This window comes from Dermacentor andersoni, chromosome 7 (genome assembly GCF_023375885.2).
Source record: "Dermacentor andersoni chromosome 7, qqDerAnde1_hic_scaffold, whole genome shotgun sequence".
NCBI classification, from domain to species: domain Eukaryota; kingdom Metazoa; phylum Arthropoda; class Arachnida; order Ixodida; family Ixodidae; genus Dermacentor; species Dermacentor andersoni.
This window is the reverse complement of record NC_092820.1, coordinates 123,953,060-123,969,089: the sequence shown is the minus strand read 5'-3', so window position 1 is coordinate 123,969,089 and position 16,030 is coordinate 123,953,060. Positions and strand designations below refer to the sequence as shown.

Sequence of the window (16,030 nt, the reverse complement as noted above, 5' to 3'; positions counted from 1 at the left end):
CCTAACCGAAGGGCGGTTTTCTGAAAAAGCCTGAACCACTTTAACAAGAAACGTCAAGAAGACACACATTGAACCATAAAAGTATAAGATCAAGCAAAGAAATTGTTGCTGGAGTTGAACCTTGGGCATCTATGTAGCACAGAAATGAAAAGTCAGGGATGAACTTTGAGGTTATCTTCGTGATAAGAGCGCATAAGCCTGAGCAACCTTTATACGCAATTGTGTCTGAGAGAAACACTTTGCTAGACGTAGTCTCTGGTTATCTTCACAAAAACTTAACAGGCCTCCAGGTAGAAAACACATTCAGAGTAAAAAGCTCAGAAGCCGTTCGGTTTTTGTCCAAGAAGGCGCGTATACAGCATGCAGAGCCTTCAGTGTTGATATCACATATTTATATTGTTCCCTTCCTAGAAAACGGTTGATGAGGATGAAGATTTCATGAAGGATAAAGACGAGTTATTCTAGGAATGAGAGTGGAGTCCCGGTTCAGTTATTGCTCGAACACTTGGATATTAGTCTTAATTCCACGTTCGTTATCTGAGATAACGATGTTATAATTTAGATGCAGGGTGTCAGCTTTGGCTCTAAGGTCACACCTAATCTTGGCAAGATCTTTCACGGCAGTGTCGACCAGGTGCTCGAGAGCGTCTTGGGGGGAACAATGGTTATGTGCCGTGGATTTGCTGATGACTACTTGGTAGCTGTCCGTTCTCAAAAAAGTTCCAAAGATATTGGCGTTAATCTCGCAGCCTTTCGTGAAGAAGGAATGGGTCTCAGATTTACTGATGAACTGCCAGTAAATTTAGAAATTCAAAATTTAAATCTACAGTTAAGATTAACAGCACAACATATTTGTTGGCAATATACCCCCAGGACAAGCAAACCAATTCTAAACCATATGCGTCGGCACATTCAAAACTATTGTGAAGAGGCATTGCTATGACATGTCTAGGTTCCGCACTTGCAAAGTCGTGCCATCGGCCACCTCACCAATCTGATATTTTCGCAACAGCTTAATCGTCCAGAGGACGGCGGTTATCCAATATCTCTTGTGTAAATTTGTGAAGGGCTAGTGAATAAAATAAAAAGCGGAAGAGCCCCAGAAACAGATTGAGCGGCAAAAAAGTTTGCAGTCATCTCATAATGCACATCGGACGGGGCATGGGTTAAAAGAGTCAGTCATGAAATGTGCTGTTCAAGTCGTCTTTTCAGATAAAAACTCGTTAAACAAAATTTGCAATCGCGTCAATAAAACTAAACAGGCATCGAAGGCCAGATGGCGCATGAAACACATGGGGCTGGAGTTGTCTACACTATTCCACTTTTGTGCTGCAAACAAGTACTTTGCGCATACAGAACGCGGCGTAAACATCCGCCTCAGGGAGCACCAAAATGCGATCAGAAATACAAGAGGCTCGAATCTGGCCACGCATTGTTGAAATTGCCCACGGAAACCTTTGTTCGAAAAAACTGAATCATTTTATAAAAAAGGAAAGCAAATCGACCGCTAGATTGCGGAAACCTACATCATGCATGTAAACTCAGGCACGGGAGTCAGCCAGACTTCTATCTTTCCTCGTGATAAAGAAATGCAATTTTTGAATGGCAAGAGGCTGACACCCTTTAACCACTTGTACGCATCACTTCATCACATGATCAGATTCTCTGTATATTTAATTTATCGTTTGAAAAAATAAACCAGTTGTATGTCTGCGCTGGTATTGTGCACTTCCTTTTGTCCTTCGTCTGGGTTGCTCTGCTCACCCCTAGAAATATATTCAAGATTGTACCCCTTCACACTCGAAACAAGCTAAAATTTCTAGGCTGAATACGAGGACTCGACATTGACTATGTCCGTTCATCATGGTTGTACTTCCGTGCATTCAATGTCTTCATGCTCTTCGAAATCCTCTAGATATTGGTACTGCGGAAAATATCCATAAGCAGTTATTTCGAATCCTACTGTGGCAGCTGCAGAAACAAATTTGCAGTAATGACAAATGCTATAGCTGCTTGGGATGGCTGTGATCTTAGTGAACAGTGCCCACTTGTGCTAAACACATGCCACGCGCACTTTCTGCCCACTAACAACCCACTGTTCACACTTCACCTTTTATAAATGCAGTTTGATTAGGCACACACTTAATGAGGCATGCGCAGCCACCTAAAAAAGACGCTCACAATATCATGACCTGGGCCGGTAGCTCGTCCTCTGCACTGACCCATGACGAAGACAGCACTATTTACGTAACATGGTTTCAAAGTGTATTTTGCTTATAAACGCCCTGAGCAGGCATGAATAATTACCATCAGGTATGTACCTAGGATATTTTTTCGAGGACACCCAACGCAAGGTAACTTTTCTATTTGAATGAGAGGGGTACTTTTACTACCAGAAATGTGAGTAATGCCCACCGTTCGCCATAACGAGTTGTACACCCACAAAATATTAAATATTAAATAAAAACAAGGCGTATGTCACAGGTATGCCTTTCAGATACTCCTGTCCTTTTCTTGGTGAACAAAGAACCACATCAAATGGACTCACGCAGGAAGGAATCGCTGGAACACTGCCAACAAGTAAACAAGCTAAAGCGAAAAATAAAGATTTCTAGTATCGTCCTTTGACCTATCTATGGAAAAATATGCAAATATATATTTGCGGAACGCAGTTCATTTGGATTCCTCGTTTATTGCTCTACCAAGTGCCAAAACCGACCCGTATTGTTATTTGGGAAGTTGCGTAAGGATGCTTTTCCCAGCATAGCGCAGGATGTAGAAGTGACAGGTAGGGTACAGTGCAGTGACCATACGATAGGGAGGGCTAGAGTTCAGCTAAATTTGAATACAGAAAGAGTAAAATTGGTGGAGAAAGAACAGGTTAACTTAGAGGCAATATGGGTAAAAGCAGACAAAATCAGGCTGGTACTTGTAAACAGATATGCAGCCTTAGAACAGAGATATGATGATGATGATGATGATGATGATGATGATGATGATGATGATGATGATGATGATGATGATGATGATGATGATGATGATGATGACAAAACCGTAACGCGGCTGGCTTCAGAGGCAGCAATTGAAGTGGGAGGCAAGGCACCAAGGCAACCAGTATGCAAGCTCTCCCAAGTAACAAAGGACTTATTAAAGAAACGACAAAGAATGAGCGTGCAATTCGAGAGATAAGATAGAATTCTCGGAACCTTCAAAACTGATCAACAAAACGAAAATAAGTGATATTCAAAATTATAACGCGAGAAAGACTGAAGAAGCTCTAAAATATGAACGCAACCCGAAATCAGCGAGATGGAAACAGCATAGGACAAACCACGATGTAGGCACTGAAAGATATATATATATATATATATATGCTTCCCAATAGAGCTGAACATGTCACAGCCAATAGCTTTTCATGGTTTTCGTGTGTATTTCCGTCGAATAACACGCTTGACCCTTTTGAAGAAAACTTGAAAGCATTCTTTGCCTGAACATTGTGCTTTGTATTCCCACCCTGTAACAGCCTGGCAGGGCTAACAGTGTTGAAAACAAAAAAGAGATAAGTAAATAAATGTCATCAATTGCATCCGGAGTGCCACGGGCATCTATCTGTCTTGGGGCCTTTGCTCTTCTTGATTTATGTTAATAATCTGCCTAGAGTATAACAACACAATCAATAATTCTGGTTGAAGATGATTATGTAATATACTAGGTGTGACAAAAAAAACGAGACTGTTACAATAAATTATTGTACACACAGAATCAGTTCTCTGTGACATTATCACCTTCAATGTAGCCCCCTTCAGCATTGACGCACTTCCGCATTCAATGCGGCCATTGCTGGTAACAGTTCTGAAACGAGGGTTTTGGAAGGCCCTTCAGGAGATTCTTCGTTTTTGCCTCAACCTCTTCAACTGAGGTAAAATGGGTTCCCTTTAAGCAAGATTTATCTTTAGGAAATAAAAAAAGCTCGCATGGAGCCAAATCAGGTGAATAGGGAGGATGCCCCACCACAGTAATGTTTTTACTGGTCAGAAACTGCGTGACAGATAGGGCCGTGTGAGCGGGTGCATTGTCCTGGTGCAACAGCCATCCATCACTCCACAAATGTGACTCCTTTTTTCTAATTTTTTCACGAACTTTGTTTAGTACTTGAATTTATTAGTGTTGATTAGCAGTCTGACCTCTGGAAACCGGCTCAATCATTAAATTCCATTAATATCAAAGGAGAAGATTAACATTGCCTTGAATTTTGATATTGACTTCTTTATATTTTCACATGCCTTGCAATTTTTAGACATTGTTTCGACATCAATCACCTTTCCTGTGACTACTGATATCAGAGAGACACAACCATTCAAAGAGTGCCCACGCGTTTCCCAAGGGCCGTCCCCCGATACGCCACACTCGTTACTGCCGACAACCTGGAGCACTTCTGCAGCAGCATTCATCACTGACTTAGACGGGACAATTTTCCCGGCATCAAAGTGCTCGCAAGAAACCTTGTCATAGGCGGAATGACAAAGTGGCAGTGGTCTATTCATACCCTTCGGAAATGTCAAAGTACCAGTAGTTCCTTTCCCCAGCTGGCGGATAGCGCACACAAGCAGAACGTTGTTTTCAGCTGCATTTGCTGTTCTTTTTTTTTTTTTGGTGAGGAAAACAAACGTTCGTGGACACATGCACTACATAACACGGCGTATGCAAAACATACCCCTTGGCGCGAACGCTCCTCAAGCTTCAGTGAAATGTTTTTGCATTCCGGGCATGCCAGCGACGACAAAACTGAGAAAAGAATTTCGACATCTACAATCCTCTTCCCCTGTACCACAACACTTCCGGTGGCACTTAAATGTTTTCCTGCAGCTGGCCCAGTTTCACTTCACTTGCGGAAACAGCAATATTCACTTCACACTTCATAGAATAGTTCGTCGTGCACCGATTGCCGTAAAACTTGCGTTTCGGCATTTGTTTCCCTCGTAACATAGCCACAGCTTGTTATGTGATGTAAGACAACAATGTAGGTAACTGAAGTGATGAAACAATAGCTTTAAGTGCCAGTACAACGCGTCGCTGCAGTGTAAACACGATGTCACGTCGTGCGACCCGCATGGCAATGGCAATTTGGCAATGGCATGGCAATTTGAATAAAGAAATGGTTACGATCACCATTGCTCAATCCTATCAACCTTTAGAATACGTCGTCACAAACTCATTTAAATGTATCCTGCGTATTTGTGCACAAACGTAAGTTTCTTTTAAAATTTTAAATGTAGGTTTCATTTTCACAAAAAGTAAGTTTTAGTTTTAGAGAGGTCTGCCGGTACTTGCAGAAACATCATAACTTTCGACAGAACCAGATAAAGAGATAATTTTTGCAGCAGCGCAATCCTGAATGTCTGTAGATTCCTAAAATAATAAAAAAATGAAATTCGCTGTTTTTGAACAAAAACGTGGTTTCCAAAAGTGGCAACATACTTTATCACTAACAAATACCTTATCCTTCCCATATATAACGATCTGTCATGGGATATGCATGCTAATGCTAATCGCATGTTAGGATATCTTGATCGTAATTTTTCTACTGTTCTGACGTCTACAAAACTAGCACTCTACAAAACCTTAGTTTGCTCAAAACTACAATTTGCATCTGCTGTAAAAGCTCGCGCTTACATTCAGTGGAGTGGAAATTTTGGTGTAGTGCTCATGAATGACTGCCCTCATGAACTTCTAATTAAAGGAAATACCTAGCTAGAATCACTCGGCTATTCGCTCCCATTGACGCTCACCATTATTGTACGCAGACTTATTCCTTTCTCTATCTAAGATTTATATTTCGAGAAAATAAAGAGAGTCTTTGCAAACAAGTAGCCATGAAAACTGAAATGGAAAAATCGGCATTCACTTACCTATCACTACCCACAGCTCGTACTCAGCCCAGAAACGGCCGTACCTGGACAGCATCTCCTTACATATACCGGCGGTGAAAAGAAAATAGGCTGCGAGTCTCGTGGACAACCTCATGAAAGCGGCTGCCTTCGCGACGCTCTGCTGTAACAGAAAACAGCCGGTACATTTTACGAATGTGTCAGTGGCACATTATAAGGAATTATAGTTTATACGCAGCTTCTATATATATATATATATATATATATATATATATATATATATATATATATATATATATATATATATATATATATATATATATATATATATATATATATACTGGGTGTCCGAACTATTATGTACACAGATTTAAAAATTTCCAAATGTCACATAGCTGGACAGAACCAAAGTATTGTCCGCCGTCACTTGGAGATACTCATATTATTTTCTTGCATTCCGCCTAACTACACATTTGGAGGTCTCTAATTGTTCAACTTCCCAAAAGTTATATTTAGATTAAAAATGTCAATGACAGAATTGTGGAGCAACATGATCTCCTGATACAGCTTTCTGTTGCTCAATACGTGCTTCATGAAAGTTTTTGCAAATGTCAAAGTAACCCGCAAATACACGCAAAATTGGTGCGTTACTGGCTGCTCGAGCAAGCGGCTGGCTTGGTTAATTAAGTATTCGACGTGATCATTCCACAATAATTTACATTTTATATGCGTGCCTCAGTACTTACATTTACATGTCGTTTCTAAAGCAACTTTGTTCAGGTGGTACACAGGAAGGTTATCGTTAGACCGGGATGCTCTCATAAATTTATACTTGTTAACCTTAAGTTCCATGCACCACTATCGGCACCAATTGCTATCGTTATGACAGTCGGCCTAAAGCAGGGTAATTTCGTGCTCGTTAGGTATTTATCTCAAGATGAGACATTCATCTCCAAATAAGTGAACGTCATAAGTAATTGCTGAAGGTAAGGGATCAACATAGATACCGAATAAGAAAGGTCCCAGGACGGAGCCTTGTGGCACACAAGATTGAAAGTCGCTATGCGGTGAATTATGACCATTAGCTGTCACGAACTGGGAATGGTTAACGAGAAGTGACTCTATCCATTTTAGAACACTATGATCAATGTTTAACTTGCTTAATTTATAAAGCAAGTGTATATGGCACACTTTGTCAAAGGCTTTCGAAAAGTCTATGCAGATGAAATCAGCAAAAGAAGACTGGTCTAATATTTGGTGCAGTCTTTGAGTAAACGTTAATACTTGCGATTCGTATGAGAATGATTTTTATATCCGGGTTGTGATGGCGAAAAATTGAATTCGACTCAAGAAAATCCGCAAGGTTAGTGTAGATTTGTTCTAGTAGTTTGAAGCAGGTACCGTTTCATGATAATTGGTAGGTGATGATTTGCCGCCGGATTTGCGCAAAAGAATAATTTTCCTTCTTTCATTCTAACAGAACTCTATATGTGTTTAGCGATTGTTGGAATATTTTAGTTAATATAATGAAATTACAAGAGCAGGTGTTTTTCAGAAAATTATCACTGATGTTACCAAAGCCAGGTGACGAATGTATCTTCATTGAATCTATTAGTCAAATACCACTGGGAGCTTCAGCATTCACTGAAGACAGTTAAAAAGTTAGTCCCTCAAGACAGGTAGTTCAATATCTGTAGTGCACGAGAAATTTTTAACAAAGGTATCTTTCAGAAAAGTTGCGCATAAATTTTTGGGAACAGGGTTCCCAGACCAATTGTTAAGAGGGATAGAATTTTTGGAAGGAGGATGTATGACGCGCCAGAATTTTTTTACGTTAGTTGTCAACGTACATGGTAATGTGGTTGATAAGAATGTTTCTTGAGCGCATTTGAGTGTGGCTACATAGGCGCATGACGCTAATGTGAAGGCTTTCTAACATGAGTCAGTGGTTGATTGCATCGCAGAATGATAGTCTTATTTTTTGTTGGATAGCCGCTTTAAATGAGTGTTGTACCTAGGCGCGTGCGGGTTGCAAGGTATAGTACGGGTTGGGATGTGCTTTTTGATGGAGTGATTTACCTCTGTCAAAAATATATTCTGGTTTGACTGCACAGTAAGATTTTCAAAATCACTCAAGAATATCTTAAGAAATGGACTTGGCTCATTTATTGATTCAGTGTTAGCTCTCTTATAGTCTCTAAGGATTCTTTTACTATTTGGAAGTTGTGGAAATGGAGTATTAGAGTGAATATTTAGTATTAGATGGTCGATAATGCTGGATAAGTAATGGATGAAAGAGGCATAATCGGGACGATTGGTTAAGATGAAATCGAGAATATTTAGAGTATTGGGGGTGATTTTTGTGTCTTGTGTAGCTAATCGAGTTCAAGAAAATGAAGTAGAAATATCCAAGAATTCTTTTGAATAAGAAAGTAAAATAAGTCAGGTAGATTATTGTTCCAAACTATATTAGGAAACTTAAAGTCGCCAAAAAAGAAAAGAGGTGAAGAAAACTTTGTCATAATAGGAGCGAATCGCGTCATGACACGTAGTGTGTCCGTTGTGCACGCCTCTACCTCCACTCTGAGAACTAGCCTAGCTGCAAGTGCATAATCGTAAACTACATAAAGAACAAGAAAAGCATGCTTTTTAACATGCTTCGTGATATTGAGATGACCAGTCGTTTTCCTCCGTATGGAAATATTTTTCTTCACACATGTCCCCTAATCCATCACAAAATTATGCACAGATGCTTATAGTGAAAACACGTACCGGTGATGACACCATCTGCAGTATCTTCATTTTGCAGATGGCGTCCCTCGTGGCGCCCAAGACGTATACCGTTAGCAGGAGTCCGTGCCACCGCTCATGGTTGTGGGCATCCATAACCGGTAGACCACAAATGGCACACTCCTACTAAACAATACGCCGTGTTGTGGAGTTCGTTGACGAGCCGCAGCTTCAGGGGACATCGGCTACGCATAACAAAATGTGCCAGGTCCCTGCGGGCCACAGCCTTGAGAACGGCGGCCCCCAGCAACAGCGCCGTCCACAGGTAGCGGCCGTGTCCAAAGGATAGACACTGGGAGATAGTCGGCGGGCCGACGGTAGCCTGGGAACGAGAACCACGGAAAACGTAAATAGCAAAGGAATTAAGAGACTTATTAAACAGAAAACAACGCAAAACATTGGTGTAGAGAGCAAGTTTCATGCGGCAGGTCTGACCAATGCGCCAAAAAGAAAGGCAGTGCAGAAAAATAAATACCATCACCATGTATCTATTACCACGTAATTTACAGAGGTAATAATGAAAATATTGAATTCTATTCCTGTGCAAATTCGACCAAGTGTTGTAAAACAATACTAACACAACAGTAAGCTTGACATATTCAGGTTGAAGATTGTATTAACACAGCAAGCTGGGCGAGTTGGTGACTGAACACATTCCTATGGGAGTACAGCGCAACCTGGACGAAGGACAAAACGAAGTGCATGATACGAGTGCAGACTAACAATTAGTTTATTTTTTTCAAACAAGTGATTGAATATACAGAGAATGCGATCGTGTGTGTGTGTGTGTGCGTGTGCGTGTGCGTGCGTGCGTGCGTGCGTGCGTGCGCGTGTGCGTGTGCGTGCGTGCGTGTGTGTGTGTGTGTGTGTGTGTATGTGTGTGTGTGTGTGTGTGCGTGTGCGTGTGCGTGTGCGTGTGTGTGTGTGTGTGTGTGTGTGTGTGTGTGTGCAAGTGGTGAAAGAGTGCCAGCCTATCTTGTCATTCAAAAACTGTTTCTTTATTATGCAGAAAGAAGTCTGGCTAACACATGCGTTTCGGTTGACATGCATGAAGTAGGCTTCCACAATCTCGCGGTTGATTTCATCCCAATTTTTAAAAAGCATTTCAGTTTTTTTAACAAAGATTTTTTTTAACGAATACCGATTTTCAGTCAGTATTCGCCTCGGATGATTCCAGTCGTTCAACATTTACAACTAACGATTGATATGCAGTTGATAATATCAACATTAGCCTAGAAGGTGTTTTCTATCTCATACTAAACTTAGATACTATAAGAGCAGCCAGCCCTGATGGAATTCAGAATTCCTTTTAGTACAATTGTCGCTATGGACATCTAAATATCTGTTCACTATATGTAAGAAGTTCCTTAATAGTGGCGTTGTGCCGTCTTCCTGGAAAAGAGCTAAAGTACTACCTTTATATAAATATGGTGACAGACAGCTTTTATCTAACTATAGGCCTATTTATTAAACTGCAACCTCCTGTAAAATACTAGAACACATAATCTATAAGCATATAATAGTGTTCCTTGAGCATAATAACCTATTGAACAGCTTTCAGCACTGCTTCAGGGGCGGTTTTAGTACTGTAACCCAACTTACTGAGTTCACTTGTGACATTTCCCATTATATCGACTTCGGTAATCAGATTGACACCATTTTCATTTACTTTAGGAAAGCTTTCGACACAGTACTACACTCTAAATTGTTTTTGAAACTCCATAATATTCTAAATAACCCTCAGTTAGTGTCTTGGATTTCCAGTTTCCTTTCTTTGCGTTCCCAATTCGTATGCTATGATTCTGTGGATTCGTCCGCAGTCCACGTCACCTCAGGAGTCCCACAGTGATCCGTAGCTAGCCGTCTACTATTCTTATTGTTTATTAATGACCTTCCAGACCATGTTACTTCAAAGATACGCCTCTATGCAGATGATTGTGTTATGTACAGTCCAGTTGACTCACTCGCTGATCATCAGCGCCTTAAAGATGACTTTGTTTTGTATTGTGACTGGTGTGCTACTTGGAAAATGAGCATAAATTTTGATAAAACTGATATGTCTTTTGCTAACAGACACATGCCCTTATGTTATGATTATATGGGCAACGATGTACCACTAACAAGAGGTTTTCAATACAAATATTTAGGCGTCATTTTTACACCCACCTTGTCTTGGTCTAAACATATAGATTACATTTGTAGTAAAGCGTTAAAAAAACTTGGTTACATCCGCCGGACGTTGCCTGCTGCTCCGAGGGACACTAAATTAGTAGCATACAAAACACTGATTCGCCCAATTTTAGAATATGCTTTCTCCGTATGGAGCCCGTATAAACAATGTGAAATTAATTGTATTGAGTCGGTGCAGAGGAAGGCTATTCGTTTTGTTTACCGTCGCTTCGACCGAGACATTTCACCGTCAGCTGCTCTTGCGGAATGAATCCTCCAGTTTCTTTCTAGACGGCGGCACGTAGAATCTCTGAAGATTTTCTATTCGTATAAGAACTCTCTTTGTCACCTATCAGATCCCTCCATTTTAATGTCTGCTTGCCCGACTGCAACCAAAACTTATCATGCCTCTAATATCAGACCACTCCATCCACGCACTAACACTTTCAAATACAGTTTTTTCCCCTGCATGATTGAACAGTGGAATTTGTTACCTGCCGAAGTTCGTTTGTTACCCATTTATCAATTTTTAAATGCTATTGCTGATGTATAGTTCCTTCACATATTTATATTTTATGTTCTTGTTTCTGCATATCGTAATCAGTTTTCCTGACATGTACACCCATTCCTGCCATAGCCCTAACGGGCTGCAGTATGCATAAATAAATAAATAAATAAATAAATAAAATAAATTTGCCTGGGAAATTTCAACAATACGCAGCCAAATTCGAGCCTGCTGCATTCCTGGTCGCACCTTGGTAATCCTTAAGGTGGATGTTAAGGCAGTGTCCGGTCTGCCCAAAGTACTTCTTGCTGCACGAAAGATTAATAACGTAGACCACTCCCACCGACCATGCCACAAGCTGCCCCGTGTGTTTGACGCGGCATGCGGTCTTGGACGCCTGTTTAGGTCTATTGACGCAATTTCATATTTTGTCTAACGAGTTTTTAGCTGAAAAGATGATTTGAACACCATATTTCATGGCTGTCTTTTTTAACGCATGCCCCATTTGATGCACATAAGGGACGGCTGCACACTCTTTTACCGTTTTGATCCGTTACTGAAGTGCTCCCCCTTTTTTTTCTATTTTCTTCACCAGCCCTTCATATAGCGATACGACGATAGATATTGGAAAACTGGCCTTTTCTAGCCGATTAAGCTGTTTGAAAAAGCTCAGATTGGCGACGTGATGGCATTGCTGAGCATTGCCTCTTTTCACTAGTTTTGAGAGTGCCGACGCGTAGTTTAGTATTGGTTTTCTTGTCCTGGGGTTATATTGCCAACAAATATGTGTTGGGCTGTTAATATTATCTGTAAATCCAAAAATTAAATTTCATTACTTATCTGCAGTTCATGAGTAAATGTATGACCCATTCCTTCTTCATCAAAGGCAGTAAGAATAACGCCAATATCTTTGGAACTTCTTTCTGCGTACATAACTACTATGTAGTCATCAACAAATCTAAAGCACTTAATCATTGTTCCTGCGGACACGTTCTCGAGTGTCCGGTCAACGCTGGCGAGAAAGATCTTGCTAAGAATTGGTGCGACCTGAGAGCCGATGGAGACCTCCTGCTTCTGACTCGTTACTTCGTTATCACACATAATGAACGTGGAATTTAAATAGAAAAAAAACAAAAGTTCGAGAAATGACTGAACCGGGACGTCACTCTCACCCCTAAGCTTCAGCAGATCGTTATCCATGATGCAGCTTTGATTGTCTGCATCAGCTGATTTCTAGAAAGGGAATAATATAAATCTGTCACGTCAATCGTGAAGTCTGTGCACGTTGGATACACCCCTTCGTGAAAAAGAAGCGAACTTCTGAATTTTTTACTTTGAATGGGGTTTCTGCCGGGAGCCATATTAAGTTCTTCTGAAGATAACAAGAGACTATGTGTTGCCCTTTCTCACTGACAAAATTGTCCCTAAAGGTTGCTGAGGTTTATGCTTTTTTGTCTTAAAGAAAAGCTCAAGGTTCAACCCATGACTTTTATTTACTGTATTACATACCGACCCGTATTGTCATTTGGGAAGTTGCGTAAGGATGCGGATCCCAGCATAGCGCAGGATGTAGAAGTGACAGGTAGGGTACAGTGCAGTGACCATACGATAGGGAGGGCTAGAGTTCAGCTAAATTTGAATAGAGAAAGAGTAAAATTGGTGGAGAAAGAACAGGTTAACTTAGAGGCAATATGGGTAAAAGCAGACAAAATCAGGCTGGTACTTGTAAACAGATATGCAGCCTTAGAACAGAGATATGATGATGATGATGATGATGATGATGAAATAGAGGTAATGAACAAAACCGTAACGCGGCTGGCTTCAGAGGCAGCAATTGAAGTGGGAGGCAAGGCACCAAGGCAACCAGTAGGCAAGCTCTCCCAAGTAACAAAGGACCTATTAAAGAAACGACAAAGAATGAGTGTGCAATTCGAGAGATAAGATAGAATTCGCGGAACTGTCAAAACTGATCAACAAAACCAAAATAAGTGATATTCAAAATTATAACGCGAGAAAGACTGAAGAAGCTCTAAAATATGAACGCAACTCGAAATCAGAGAGATGGAAACATAGCATAGGACAAACCACGATGTAGGCACTGAAAGATAAGCAGGGTAATATAGACAGCAATCTCGATGGCACAATAAAAGGAGCGGAAGAATTCTATCCTGACTTGTACAGTACCCAGAGGACTCAGGAGTACTCTATTCGAAATAATAATGAGCAGTATGTAGCAGCTCCTCGTATAACTAGAGATGAGGTCAGGAGGGCCTTGCAAGTCATGAAATGAGGAAAAGCGGCAGGATAGGATGGAATAGCGGACTATTTATTCAAAGATGGAGGAGACATACTGCTAGGAAAACTGGCGGCTCTCTATACGAAGTGTCTATTGAGTGGAAGGGTCCCAGAAAACTGGAATAATGGAAGCATTTGCCTAATCCACGAAACGAGAGACGTTAAAGAGCTGAACAATTATAGGCCCTATAGCTTACTCGCAGAAATATATAAAATATTTAGCAAAACAATCTACAATAGAATGAGGGCTACACTGGAATTTAGTCAACCAAGGGAACAGGCTGGGTTCAGGAAGGGATGCTCTACAATAGATCACATCCATGTCATTAATCAAGTTGTGTAATCGTACTCAAGTTGTGTAATTGCGTAATCAAGGAGTGGAGAAAGCTTACGCAAATACCCTGGAAGGTATCTACAGAAATTCCACTTCCACCTTAATTCTAGACAAGCAAAGTCGGAAGCTGTGAAGAGAGGGGTCAGACAAGGAGACAAAATCTCTCCAATGCTATTCACTGCGTGCATAGAAGAAGTGTTCAAGCTATTAAACTGGGAAGGCTTAGGAGTAAAGATCAACGGCGAATACCGCAACATCCGTCGGTTTGCCGATAACATTGTTCTATTCAGCAACAGTGCGTACGAGTTACAACAAATGATCGAGAACCTTACCAGGGAGACTGTAAGAGTCGGGTGGAAGATTAATATGCAGAAGACAAAGATAATGATAAATAACATGTCAAGGGATCAAGAGTTCAAGATCGCAAGTCAGGCTCTGGAGTCTGTGAATGAGTACGTTTATGTCAGCTAGTCACAGGGAACCCTGACCGTAAGAAAGAAATTGACAGAATAAAAATGGGAGGGATCGCATACAGCAGACATCGGGAGCTCCTGACTTTGAGCTAATCGTTATCATTGAAAAGGAATGTATACAATCAATGGCGGCCTGTCCGGACAGGCTGCCATTGGATTATGAACCTGGCAACGTTTAACGCTAGAACGTTATCTAGTGAGGCGAGTCTAGCAGTGCTATTGGAGGAATTAGAGGGCAGTCAATGGGATACAATAGGGCTCAGTGAAGTTAGGAGGCCAAAAGAAGCATATACAGTGCTAAAAAGCGGGCACGTCCTGCGCTACCGGGGCTTAGCGGAGAGACGAGAACTAGGAGTCGGATTCCTGATTAATAAGAATATAGCTGGTAACATACAGGAATTCCATAGCATTAACGAGAGGGTGGCAGGCCTTGTTGTGAAACTCAATAAGAGGTACAAAATGAAGGTTGTACAGGTCTACGCCCCTACTTCCAGTCATGATAACCAGGAAGTCGAAAGCTTCTATGAAGACGTGGAATCGGCTATGGGCGAAGTCAAAACAAAATACACCATACTGATGGGCGACCTCAATGCCAAGGTAGGCAAGAAGCAGACTGGAGACAAGGCAGTGGGGGAATATGGCATAGGCACTAGGAATAGCAGGGGATAGTTATTAGTAGAGTTTTCAGAACAGAATAATATGCGGATAATGAATACCTTCTTCCGCAAGCTGGATAGCCGAAAGTGGACGTGGAGGAGCCCGAACGGCAAGACTAGCAATGAAATAGACTTCATACTCTGCGCTAACCGTGGCATCATACAAGATGTGGACGTGCTCGGTAAGGTGCGCTGCAGTGACCATAGGATGGCAAGAACTCGAATTAGCCTAGACCTCAGGAGGGAACGGAAGAAACTGGTACATAAGAAACCGATAAATGAGGTAGCGGTAACAGGGAAAATAGAGGAATTTCAGATCAAGCTACAGAACAGGTATTCAGCTTTAACTCAGGAAGAAGACCTTAGTGTTGAAGCAATGAACGACAATCTTGTGGGCATCATGAAGGAGTGTGCAATAGAACTCGGTGATAACTCCGTTAGACAGGATACCAGTAAGCTATCGCAGGAGACGAAAGATCTGATCAAGAAACGGCAATGTATGAAAACCTCAAACTCTACAGCTAGAATAGAACTGGCAGAACTTTCGAAGTTAATCAACAAGCGTAAGACAGCTCACATAAGGAAGTATAATATGGATAGAATTGAACATGCTCTCAGGAACGGAGGAAGCCTAAAAGCAGTGAAGAAGAAACTAGGAATTGGCAAGAATCAGATTATGCGTTAAGAAACAAAGCCGGCAATATTATTATTAATATAGATGAGATAGTTCAAGTGGCTGAGGAGTTCTATGGAGATTTATACAGTGCCAGTGGCACCGACGACGATAATGGAAAAGAGAATAGTAATAAATGGAATGGAATAGAATAGAATAACGCAGGAAGAAGTAAAGAAAGCCTTAGAAGCAATGCAAAGGGGGAAGGCAGCTGGCGAGGATCAGGTAACAGCAGATTTGTTGAAGG

General features: G+C 41.1%; 1 protein-coding gene across 6 annotated transcripts in view; it reads right to left on the bottom strand.

The window, feature by feature from the left end:
• Positions 1-16,030, bottom strand: part of LOC129385630 (uncharacterized) — a 71,781-nt gene that overhangs the window by 33,596 nt on the left and 22,155 nt on the right. The window contains exons 1-2 of one of the 6 annotated variants that reach the window (XR_011895814.1): positions 8,661-8,996; positions 5,910-6,051 (exon numbers count right to left, since the gene is read on the bottom strand). The exons of 4 other annotated variants lie outside the window; for them this stretch is intronic. The gene's annotated coding sequence lies outside the window, so the exon portion shown is untranslated. Of the gene's footprint in view, positions 1-5,909; positions 6,052-8,660; positions 8,997-16,030 lie in introns of those variants that run through there. One more of the 6 variants, XR_008613102.2, reaches the window with a different exon arrangement.